We start from the raw sequence: 13,209 nt of genomic DNA, 5'->3' as shown, positions 1-13,209 counted from the left end.
ACTCGACGGCAACACAACAACAATTTATCATTAAACTCTTTCCATATAGATAATTTCAGGCCCCAATGGCCTCACTGGGGAATTCTATCACATGTTTAAGGAAAAGAACAAGTATCAGTTCCACAAAAACTCTTCCAGAAAATATATGAAGAGGGAAAACTTTCCAATTCATTTTATAGATGACAGCATGACCCTGATACTGCAGCAGATCATGGCATTAAAAGAAAAGAAAATTACAGAATACCCTTCACCAACATAAACGCAGAAATCCTTGAAAATATTAGCGAACTGAGTCCAGCAATATTTATCGGGCATGAAGTAACGTGGCCAAGTGGCCAGGCATTCCAGGAATGCAAAGCTTCAGTATTCAGAAATCTGTTCACCGTATCAGCAGAAAAATGAAGATAAGCCTTACAATCACTGTAATAGATAAGTGAAAGGAAACCCCTTAACCTAATAAAAGGCTATGAAATCCACCCACTCCCCACGTACTGACATGTTAGGTTCCAAGGCCAGGTCATTATGTGAAATTGCTGTTAGGCAAATGTTGTCACTGTCACCGTGTGAAACTTCAGTGGCCAGATGCCTCTCGGGCCCCAGGAGTCCTTTCGGAGGTGGCCCTTGGACTGCTCCCTCCCCTGTGGCCACTGTCCACAGCGGGCTTGTCTTGGTACTGTGACTCCCATACTGGTGCCATTTCAAACCATGGGCAGAGCTGTGTGGGTCAGCTTGGCAGTGAGCAGGGGGCCTGCTCTACCCCAGCCCACTCAGAGTTCTTGCTTTCCACAGAAATGTCCCCCCCCCCACCCCGAGAACTGCCATCTGCTGGCCCCAGCGCCCCAAGCATGCAAAGACAGATCTTGGGGTCTGCAGTGAGGTGGCCACGGCGTGTCCTGTCTGCACCCCTTTGTCTCCTCCCCAGGAGCTCAGGTGGAGCGTCAGGGCGGCACCAGCCTACGGGCTCGGCCAGGATTTGGTGAGGCCCAAGGAGGATCTATGCGGGTTGATGGTCTGAGACCCCGGCATCTGGCCTTTTTTTAATTTTTTTTTCCCTCAGTTAACTTTATTCCCATCCAAGTTTGGGGAACGGTGTGGGGTGGGAGGGATCAAGGACTAGGGCTCAGCAGGGAGGCAGTCTCTCACTCTGAATGCAGGAGTCCTTCCCTGGCTTCAAGGTGATTCAAGTAGAGTGTTTGCTGCTATTTTAAGTGCAAAATGTCAGATAAGGGGAGAGTAGTCGGCGGTGAGTGAGGGTGGGTTAATACTACACTTCATGAAGTCTGAGTGCTTCCCCTAGACCAGAAACAAGCACAGATATCTCTCTCACCAGCACCGTTCAGTATTGTACAGCTGCCCTGGCCAAGCCAGGGTGGATGAAGAAAATAAAAAGCATTTTGGAAAAGGAAGAAATGAAACTGTTTATTCATGGAAGATATGATTGTCTACACAGGAAACTCCAAAGAATCTACAAAAAAAAAAAAAAATACTCCACATGTTAGCCACCTGTGTTTTTATATACTAACATTGAATGTTGTTGTCGTTGTTACGTGCCATCGAGTTGGACCCGACTCACAGCAACCCCTCCTTGGGTTTCTGAGGCAGTATCACTACAGAAGTAGATTGCCCCATCTTCCTTCCGAGTGAATATAGCACATTAATTAAAATCCTAGGTCCATTTACAATAACAACAGAAAAACCAAGTTCGTGAAGCAGGTTTGTTGTCAGAGTCTGCAGAACATGGGTTCTGAGAAGTGCTATTGAAGGTAGCAGATGCGTGGGTAAATGAGAAAGCACTCTTCTTGGGCTGGAGACAATGTTGTTAAGGTGGCACTTCTCCCGTAACTGATGGGTAGATTCATTGCCATCCCCAGGCACAGTCACACCCGGGCTTCTGTGGAGATCGCAAAGCTTTTCCCATATTCAGATGGAAAGTTCCAGTTCTGCGGAGGATCCAAAGCTATGCCAGGGCTCTGGCATTGGAGCAGAGGTCACCGCAGGACCGCATCCATGACCTGATGGGCTGCCCGCCAGTTCCTTCCAGACTGAGCCGGAAAGTCTAGATTTCAGAGATGTTGATGCAAAGTCGCACATTTTCGCTGCTGTCAAATTAAGGTCATTCCCACCATCGTACCTGGTAAATCTTTGAAGAAATGCCTTTAAATGGCTGATGGGGATTCCTTTCTGGCCATGTTCTGATTTGGGTTCCCTTACCATCTGGGTATTGAGCGCCTTCCAGACCGCTCAGAATGACCACGGATACTCTTCTCCCTGCCGCCCCGCCGCCCCACCTCCGGGAACATGAGAATTCTTCTGGCTTTAGGGCCATGCTAGGATTTTAAAGGACTTTGCATCTAATGTAGCTGACAACATGAGATCTGCATAATGTATGCAGCGTAACTAATATTAGAAGCATGTTCCAGGAGCAGCCCGTGGGGTTAATAGAGTTTAATTTGCAAGACAAATGAAGGCTTATTTCCTCCTCGGCTCTCTGCTCTTCAGTCTGGTCGGGCCACTTCTGAACAGTGCGGTAATAGTGGATGAGGACCCTTGTTGGACAGGCGCAGAGCAGTGGCAGCACACGGCCCTTGGCCTCTGAGGGCCGTTTCCTGGATACAGCGCTGCTTATTAAAATCCCGCTCTGAAATCAGAACGGGGACCTCAGCCCTGCCCAGCCATGTAACTGGGGCAGGGGCAGGACGAGTAAACGTGCAAATGCAGTGGACGGAGTTTATCCCTGTGAACCTCACACCACAAAAAAGAAAGCGAGCTGTCGGAGTGCCCGCACGCAGGGAGACTTTTCCATCAGATGCTGGCTCACCTGTGCGTGACAGTGTGCTGCATCCTTTGAAAGTGACGTCCCCAGGAATCTTTGTAACAAAGAAAGATCCTTATCTCCAATCAGGCTGATGCAGAAAGAAATACTTACGAGTGAAAACCAAAAGACTTGAAGGAATATGCTGCAAAGTTAGTAGTGGTTCTTCTGGGGCGTTGGGTTGTGGGGACGTGGCATCTGTGGCAGGTTTTCAGGTTTAGGGTTTTCGTCTGGAGGCTCTTGGGGCCTTTGAGTTGGCCTAGCCGTCACTGACTCTAGTAGCAGTCCCTTGTGGTTGTTCTCTAGTTGTCGTGGTCTTGTGTGCTGTGGGGTCCATTCCAACCCTTGGTGACCCAGCAGCACAGAGCAGGACTTCCCTGTAGGGTTTCCCAGGCTGTCACCTTTGCAGCAGCCGGGCTCCAGGACTTTCTCCCACAGAGCACCTGGTGGGTTTGAACCACAGACCTTTCCGTTAGCAGCAGAGCACTTAAGCATTACACTCCCAGGACTCCTTCCCAGTTATTGTCGCAACCCAAAATGCCTGAGCATTTTTCTTAGCCTGCCTTCCACGTGTGTTTCTGCCTGGTGAGAACTGTCAGAAAGTAACTCCCGAGGTTAATGAGGGACCCAGAATAGTCAGCGATTTCTTCTGCTCTGCCCGGTTGGGAGAGGGAGGAGAGCGTCTCTACGCCAGCATGAGATCCTGTTAGAAAGCCGAGCAGCAGGTCCACCTTTGTCCAGCCCGCTCCCTCCTTCGCCCTCTTCCTGGGGCCTATACAGACCATCCTCATTCAAGATAGTGCGTGTGCTGTGGGAGCGGGGCCTGACCGAGTGCCAGAGGAAGACCTACCGGAGAACAGAAGGCTTGATTCCAGGGAAAAAGCTGGGGTAAGCACTTTGGAGAAGTCAGATGTTTAAAACATGAAAAGAAATGTAACTCTGAGTTGCAATGGTTTTGAGTTTCACGGTCTTGATGTGACAGAGACTCCCTGGAGGCCGAGAGACCAGGGGAAGGTTCAAAGGCGGAGAGCTGGTTTAGTGCGGCCCGGTGCAGACTTGCTCAGAAGAGTGGACAGCACAGCGCAGGGTGTGAGCACTGCTGTCCACCCTTCAGACGCCCTTCCCAGGGGGGCAGTGCAGGGCAGGCAGGCATGCTAACCTTCCATCAGGACCCCACAAGCCCCACGGCTGCTCCTTCCAGCAGAGAAGGGCACCCGCACACTGACCTCTGCGTTCCCCTGACACATAATGACTTTCTCTCTGGGGCCCCCACAAATGAGAGTTGGTTAGGGGCCAGCCATAAATGAAGGCCTTGAAGTTTTGCTTTTTACCTACATCGTCTTTTTAGAAAGTTGACAGAGGTCTCTAACCAGCAAGTCGACCTTCAGTGTCTGTGGCGATGGCCTGAACTGAGGCTTTTTCCATCTTTCCCCTAAAGCACTCGTTCTTTGCCAGCACCTAAGTCCTGGAGAACCCAGGCTCACCCGTCAGTGTTGTCTGTGCACAGCCTCTTGGGCGGCAGCAGTGCACCAGCCTTGTCCGTCAGCCCCGGGCTCTTGGCTCACGCTCCTTCTGAGGGCACGCCCCTGTCCAGCCCATCCTGAAGCACGTGCAGCCAGTGCTCCTCCAACCCAGGACATTGGTGGGTGTCCATCAGAGCCGTCCCCTTCCTATTTTCACTCATTCATTCATTCATCGTCAGGGACTTGTGATCTGTCGCTCCCCTCCTCCAGAGCAAGTGTCATCCTGGGACAGTGTAGCAGGGGAGTGATGAGTTCTCTGTGTGCTCATCAGGGACCAGAACCAGCAGCTCACTGCAGCCACTCCGAGAGCCACTTGTTGATTCCACTCTGACTCCTCGTGCCCCGTGTGGTCAGAGAAGAGCTGCGCTCCATGGCGTTTTCAGTGGCTGATTCTGCATCAGTCAATCACCAGCCTTTCATCCGCGGTGCCTTGGGAGGGACTCAAGCCTCCATCCTTTTGGCCAGCAGCCAGGCACATTAACTGTTTGTGGTGAGTCACCCAGGTCCACCCTTACTGGTCTTACATCATTATTTTTATATCATTATTCTTAGAAATACAGGCACCCTGGTATCACAGTGGTTAAGTGCTCAACTGCTAACTGCAAGGTCAATGGTTTGAACCCACCAGCTGCTCTGTGGGAGAAAGATGTGGCAGTCTGCTACCATAAAGATTACAGCCTTGGAACCCCATGGGGCAGTTCTCCTCTGTCCTACAGGGTCACTATGAGTCAGAATCCACTCCACGGCAGTGGGTTTGGTTTGGTTTTCTGGGTTCTTCTTAGAAATGCAAAAATAGGGACTTGTTTTTTTCCCAGCAGCTTTGCTGTCAGACGCTTCTTTCTGGAGACAGTTGTGTAGGAGACAGATGCTGGCCTTGTATGCCCCCAGCCTGGTGGAGAACTGGGGCAGGGAGAGACCATCCACTCTCTTAGTCCAGGTGTGTGATGGCCACTCACCTCCCCTGTGGTGAGAGAGGGCGGGCAGGCAGTGTGGCAGACTGTAGGCATGGCCACCTCCAACCTCTTTCCAACCACCCCCATCTTGCGGCCCGGCACCTGAGCTGCCGTGAGACCCAAGGAGGAGAAATCAGACTGTTCCATTCATTCCTTCCTATGCCCGTGTGTCACCTCCCTCTGCAAGCAAGTGACCATGTGTGGCTCCACAGCCCTGGCAGCCATCACGGCAAATCCCAGAGCCCTGTGGTGCAGTGGATAAGGCATTTAGCTGCTAACCAAAAGGTCAGTGGTTCAATCCCACCAGCTGCTCCACGAAAGGAAGGTGAAGCCATCTGCTTCTGTAAAGACTGACAGCCTTGAAAACCCAGTGGGGATCACTATGAGTTGGAATTGACTCGATGGTAGTGCGTTTGGTTGTTTGGTTTTTCTGCTGCTGGGGCCCACAAGTCTGTCTTCGCCTGCCCCCAAGAAGCTGGTGGAAAGGTAGTCTCTTCCCTTAGCTCGCACTCTGCCCAGTGTGGCCGGAGGTGGGGAGAGCCACTCTGATGTATTACACGAGACCTGGAGGGGTTCTCACACACCGTGGCCACATCTGTCACTTAGGAAATGAGTCTGTGGGCCAGCTGCTCTGCTGCCAAGTGGCGGCCAATTCTCAACAAGCAAAAGCCTAAGCGTTTGACATACCCAGGGCTGGATTCGGAGGCCACTCAAATGGGGGGACTCCATCTCTTGTTCTAATGGGAAATCGAAGCCACTTGTGAGTCTTTGCGGCTCTGAGCAGAGGATGTAGGGTCTCGTTTGTACCCGTGCAGTTTAAATACTGCAGCAACAATGGTGTCTGTCGGTGACTGTGCTGTGCTCGTGCCCACAGATGACAATCATGTCTTATGGTTTTTGATTTGACAGAATGGTTCATTTCATCAGCTTGCTAGCAGCCCATTTGATTCAATTTCCTTCTGCAGTGTTTTACTGAAAATGACAAAAAACGTTCTTTTACATAAAGCCCGGGAGTCTGTGAAGGGGCACAAACGGCCTGTGCTGTTTACATACTAACTTAATTGTAATTTAAATGCCCTTTTCATTCCATAAATACGGCCATAGGCTTTTCATTTCCGTGGAGCCTTCGGCTCACAGAGCAGTTTATATGTAAACTCGAGTCCGTTGGTTCATAAAGTGAATTTCTGGGCGAAATAATATAGTATATATCAAAATCTAGATAGGTAATGGGAAATTGATTGTGACAATACAATATTAGAAACACATCTCCATAATATTTTATTTATTGCACTTTCCACCTTTTGCTGTCAAGGGAAAATATTTCATCTTGCACCGCGAACTCCAGTCTGTAGAGATTTTGACCTCAATATTCTCACACAAATGAAGAGAGTGTGTAAGGTAGCCCCGTTTTCCCTGTGTAAAATCATGCATAAAAAACAATTCATTTAAAGCATCTAAATGTTCCCAAATTACTGCAGGTAATTTTTACAGTTTAATTCCTCCGAGACACCCTTTTAAATGAACCCGTAATTCAATTTTCAGACTTTGCATATTTCAAATTTTTATGTTGAAAGTAATCTCCTTTCTTGCTTAAGTTGTGTTCAGAACCAGCTTCATAAAATGTGTATGATGTACGGCTGTAGAGTCAGTCACTGGTAGAAGCTTAATAACAAAGACGCAGGAAGAAATTAAATGATTTTTCTCTTCAGTAGTTCAGGTGAACACTGATTGCTGAGAGCGATGGTGGTTGCCTTGCGCCTGGGTTTCCTCCTACCTGCTTGTCTTCTGTTTCCTTTCTGCAGGGATCCGAGGGCACCGCTGTCCTCCTCTCTGTTTGGAAGGGGCCTGAGAAGTGCCTTTGCACATTCCCTGGGACTGGAACGCAGGTTACATAGCGTTGCAGTCAAACTTGTCTTTAGACATTGCTTACGGATCCTCAGAATAGTGGCCCCCAAGCTATGGCCTCCGAGAGCCTTTTGACATCTTAAATTAATTAAAAGGCGAGTGGCCCCTCGGCCCCCGCCTGTGCAGATGGCTTGAAAGCACCGGTGGTCTGGGCAGAGGGGCTCTGAGCACGAGGGGAGATGGTCGGCCCTTTCACGCTTGCGAGCCTCCGTTACACAGCTCAGCTCTGCCTTTTCCTTGTGGCTGTGGGATTTTTCAAAACCTTTTCCGTGTCTGCCCTTCAACAGAACACTCCAACTATCCCGTTTTATTAATGTCCAGAACCGTAAATCACAGCCTCATATTTTGTCATTCCAGTCATTTTAGTCACTAAAGGATTACTTCAAGTGACTGAACTCGGCTGTTATCTGTTTGAGTTTTTGCAGCCGGGTCATCTCAGGGGACTGGGAACAAGCTTTCTGCCCCCTTAACTGTGTCGAGTGCATGGCGTTAGCTGGACCACTTTTTGTGATTGATGTCCATTCACTGCTGTCCTATCTCCTCCTGGCGACAAGGTGATGCAAACTTTGAAAAAAAAACAAAATGGAAATGGTGCTGAAAGTTGTTTGAAATCAGAGGGCCTTTTTGTTTTGTTGGGGGGGGAGGGCTAGTTGAAAAAGCGCAGGGTTGGGAAAATGGGAATAGGCTCCTCAGCGGTGCTGGGAGGGATGAACGCTGCTAGACCAACCTTCCTTCCTTCCTTTATGGCAACTATTACGTGTAATTGCTCACAGCAAAGACACAGTTGGAATTGTACTTTAGGGCTGACTCTCCCAAGGTTAAGAGAGACAGACAGACACTGACTGACCGTCAAAGACCCTGGACAGCAGAGCCAAACGCTCTAAACCTGGAGGTGGAGAGAAGGGACTTTATTGCATAAAGTTGCTCTGGGAAGCAGTGTTTGCATGTGAGAGATACGGGCATGTAGCAACAGATCCGTCAGTACAACACAGCGGAGCGACCCAATGCAGGTGTTAAATGACATGTCACCTTCGTCTTTACGCGGGACAGATGACTGTGTCCGCAGTTTTGCTGACTCTCCTGTAGCAGTTGTTGTTGTTGTTATGTGCCGTCGAGTCGGACCCGACTCATAGCGACCCCTCCTTGGGTTTCCGAGGCGGTATCGCTCCTTAAACTCTTTATCTGTCCCACATTCTGTGGTGCTGTGGGTACAGTTTTCTTTTGCGTTAATCTTTTTCCTCTTTGGGGCCCAGAGTCCCCTTTGTCCTACGAATCTGTGGTCCAGCCCCAAAAGGGTCTCTGCTGAGAAATAGTTTTTGAAGCTATTAAATAATTATCAAACCATGTATGAGACAAACACACGGTGTGTGCTGCCTCGTGGCCAGAGCCGACTCCCTGTCTCTGATTCTAAGGGTTTGGGACTCCTGGCCAGGAGCCACGATGAGAGCTCCCGGGCAATGGTTCTCGCGTGTGGCCCGGGGACCCCCAGTGGGCTGCCAGGCTCGCCCAGGGCCCCCTGCCAGCACTTCTGCAGCCCCGAAGTGGAACATGAGCCTGGCTGTGCCCTGGAGCCCAGCACAGATATGTAACCGTGGGCCTTAACGGAAGCCAGGTGCTCAGGGCTCATGTCTTGGTGGAAGCAATGCCGTCTCCTAGTGCAGCTTAGCCGAGCTGGAGGAAGCAGGTCTGCACAAAGGCCTGTGACCGGAGCTACCTGCCAGCCCCAGGGGCACCTCTTAGCCCACGGGCTTCCGGAATAGAGCCCGCTCCCGGGAGCACAGGGGCAACTGCTCCCACCTGGTGCCACACCCGTGCGCACTGTACCCCTTCTACGGTGGTTGATGGCACGGCTCCCCCAGAAGGGGGCGCCAGTGTGGGAACAAAGACAACCCTGCCTGTTGGGTCCCTTTGTTCCGCGGGGGGAGGAGAACCGTGACTCACCAGTTAATGAATATTGAATGCTGGAAATGGAACACTGTCTACTGGCGGGTGTTGGCCCCACGCAGGACTTCTTACCCATGTGAGGAGTGTCAGCGCTAGTCCCTGGGTGGTGCACATAGTTAACCCCTTTGGCTGCGAACCCACCAGTTAAAGGCTGGAGTCTGCCCAGAGGCGCCTCAGGAGAGAGGCCTGGCGGTCTGCCTCTGAAAAGTCGGCCGTTGAAAACCCTGCAGAGCACAGTGCCACTCTGACACCCAGGCGGGCCCCGGGAGTTGGGGCTGACTTGGCACCAAACGTTTTCTCTTTGTTTTAACTGCCCTCCTACAGAGAGGAGCCCTGGTGGTGTGGTGGCTAAGCCCTGCGCTGCTCGCTGCAAGGTTAGGTGCTCCACGGAAGCAAGATAGGGCCGTCTGTTGCCAGAAAGATGACAGCTCAGCACACCCCATGGGGCAGTTCTTCCCTGCCCGACAGGGTCACCGTGGGTCAATCGACCCAACAGCACTGGGTTTGCATCCTTTTAGGGTCTGGGCTCAGAAGCCACTGATGGAATTTAGGGAGGCTGCCACTCCTCAGAAGGAAGGTTGGGCAATCTACTTCCATAGTGATACTGCCTCGGAAACCCAAGGAGGGGTCGCTATGAGTCAGGTCTGACTGAATGGCACATAACAACAATAACAACCGCATATCCTGTGGGCCTGCTCTTCGCGCCCCTGCCTCTGCGTGCTGTCCGATTCTTCCGTGCTGTCTGAACAGCTCGTGCACAGGCCTTCCAGGGCACCTCCCCTACAGCTTGATGGAGGATGGTCTGTGCAAGCCTGTCGCACGTCCCCTGCCTGGGCTGGCCGGCTGAGAGCAGGCAGCCCATTGCAGGCTTGGCCCTCCTGGACACACTTGCCTCTCTGAGGCATGAAGTGGGGCCCTCTCAGGTCGCCTTTTTATGCATTAATTAGTGATGGGGTGGCCCCAAGGGATTAATAAATTAAAGAAAGAACTAGTGTGAGTGAATTCTTTTAAAGGTCATTTGACTCTAGGAAAACCTGTTTTTTAAAAAAGGCATTTTATAGAAGTGTTCAATGGCAAAGTGAAATGTGAAACACGAAATGGGCTTTACTGTGGAGAATAAATGGCCCCTTTTATACCATTTCTATCCTCACCCACTACATTTAGCCCATCTATTTGTCTGCCTAACACTCTGCCGACAAGAGACATGCGAACACAGTTAAAATTGGTGAGGAGAATGAGCGTTACCTGGACACCTCGCCCAGGCCGCTGAGGTGGGGAAAACTCTCACCCCAGCACCGCTTGGTTCTTCCCAGATGTCTTACATTTAGGATATGGTTTGATTAAAAACAAACTCACCCACCATAAGGAGGAAGAATTGGCCTGTTCAGTGTGAAGTCCACACTGGAGGTCTGTGTGCTAAGGAGATCTGGTGGCACGGTGCCTAGGGCTTTTGACTGGTGACCAGAGGTTGACAGTTCAAACCCGCCAGCTGCTCTGCAGGATGACAGGGTAGCTCTGCGTGTTAGCGAACAAGAAGCCAGAAGGCTGCCCTGGTTCATCTGGTCTTTGAGCCGCACAGCCGGCGTCTCCAGTGAGAATTTCACCCAGAAACCCCGTAGGCTGGCCCTGGGGCCCCAGCACTCGCTTGGAAAGGCCATGAGGGCTTTGATATAAAGTAACATTTGGAGAAGGCCATCGTACACTCAGACCCGACTGAGAGGAAGGGGTGTGCCGTCTGAATCTCGGATCTGTGGGGACCGTTGCCACAAACAGCTGGCTGAGCCACTTGTGTGGACAGCACTGTGTATGAAATAAGCACTCAAAGATGGTGCTCTCGCTCAATAGCTCCTTGAATGGAACCTCCGTCCTGCCCTGCTGTGCCCAGGCCGTGGCCCTGGTGTCCCTGTGTGTGAAGGGGCGGCACCGAGGCCTGGCCGAGGCGCTGGGCTGTGAGACTTCGCGTCCCCTCCCCAGCCCCAGTGGCCCATGAGAGGCAACGACAGAGGTCCAGTGGAGTGGAGAGAAGTACCTCTGACAGCCAGGTGCGTCCCCTGGGCGATGCGGGCCATCTCCTCGGATGTGAGGAGAAAGCTCATGTCTGACTGGGGTGGGGGGGCGACTGAAGAGCTGGCTCCTTCTAATGTGAGTGACTGTGTGCAGACCCTTGGTGGGGGGCAGGCAGGGCTTCTGAGCGGATCAGGGCATGGGTTTCTGTCACCAAGGACGCTGCATTGTTGCAGATGGAGCACCAGATTCTGAGAGAGGGTCTCTCTCCCCGGAGCGGGGCTGGGCCCAGCCTGGGCAGGGACCTCTCCAGAGGAGGCAGCAGCCACCACTCCTCCTGGCTCCCTCCGGAGAGGGATCGGTGTCTTCCTGGTGAGGAGCATGAGGCAGGGCCCTGGGAGAGCAGGGCTGTCACCTGTGCTTCAGCTGGCTTCTCAGACGTGTGGGTGACAGGCTAGTGTGGCTGCGGGATCCCGCCCCGGACCCGAGTGGTGCCCACCCACACCAGGCTCTGGTGGGGTTTGGTGGGGTACGGTCTCCAACTCCCCCACGTCCTCAGAGCCCGCAGTGAGCATGAAGGCAGCCTTCAGCCTTGAAAGAAGTGGCTTTGGTGTCTGGGAAGTGCGCGTTGATCTTAAGTCCTATTTAGCCAGTAGCGGTTTGGCAGAAAGTTAAGAGACATGCAGTCCCGAGATGGCAGCTGTCATATAATATCCCGTGTGTGAGAAGTCTAGAGTCAACACGTGTGGAGACAGGGTTTCTTCCCCGTCACCAGGGCTAGAAGGTGGAAGAGGTCACTGTTTAGACTGTGGTTCTTACTCAGAGGTGACTTGTGTCTGATCTAGTACAGGGAGCGGGCTTGTAGAGCACCGCCATCCTCTGAGAAGGGGGAGATGCAAACAGAACTTGTCTTCAGCAGCAAATGCAGGAGGACGCCTTTGCTCAGCAGAGCTGCCTGTTGGTATACGCGCAAGAGGCGTTTCACGTTGGGTGCATTTGGGTTTCTGTCCTGCTCACTGTGTCTTGCAAAAGTGCACTATAAATACGAGTGCTGGAGTGTTCTGTGGGAAACGTGTGCTGCACAATGGCAAGGTACTGATCTTGCCTTGAGAAAGGGATCAAGAGGTGGTGTTTACGAATAGACCAGCCCCCGTCCACAGCCCCAGGTAACCTGGCTCGCTCGCCCGAATAGCTCTGCTCGCCCAGGTATGGAGTTCAGATCTCTGGAGGGGCAGTTAGCTTTACTCTTTTCTGAGACCAGCCTTGGTCTGGTTGCATCACAAATACTCCCTGTGGTCCCCAGAGAATCCAGGTGAGAGGGCAAGGGGGGATCGAGGCAGCGCAGGCCAGGTGCTGGAGTGCCCACTGTCCTACAGAGAAGACTGCAGAGCCACACGGGTGGGCACCATCTGGGCTGCAGCTGGGGCCCAGTGGACTCCTCCCAGCACGGGAGTCCAGTCGTGTGCCAGTGTCTACCCAAGATGGACACCAAGTGTCCTCATGGTCAGCTGTCCCTGTGGAGGCCTTGGGCCCAGGGAGCGACCATGCCCCCTTGCAGGGGTCAGCAGTGCTTTCTTGGTGAGGGGTTTCCAGAACGCTGGCTCATTGGCAGTATGACTGTGCTGTGACACAGAAACGATGCAGTGATGACTTCCTAGGCAAGGCTGACGGGACTCCAGTCACTTAGGTGGAATGTCACCAAAGTTGATGTCATCAGGAAAAGGACATTGTGTTTGGTAGAGCAGAAAGTCAGGGGAAACGAGGGAGATTCTCCATGAGACAGACAAGCACCGTGACCCCAGCAGTGGACTCCAGCATGCCAGCCGCCATGAAGATGACGTAGGACCAGCAGCGTGCCCTTCTGTTGTGCTGGCATCACTGTGAGGGGCGCCAGCCCCACCGCCACGGATGGCAACAGCAGCCTGCCTCGAGAACTTTGTCAGGGAGAACACTGCATCTCTTGTGTGATGAAAACCCTGCAGAAGTCCCTGTGAGTTAGGTTCAGCATATTGACGCCATTGACAGCACTCTGCGTAACTGGAGGTGCCCGGAGTACGGTCTGCGTAAC

Source organism: Orycteropus afer, unplaced genomic scaffold, assembly GCF_000298275.1.
Source record: "Orycteropus afer afer isolate SDZICR_OR568_19922 unplaced genomic scaffold, OryAfe1.0 scaffold00038, whole genome shotgun sequence".
Lineage (NCBI taxonomy): Eukaryota > Metazoa > Chordata > Mammalia > Tubulidentata > Orycteropodidae > Orycteropus > Orycteropus afer.
This window is presented reverse-complemented; position numbering follows the sequence as displayed.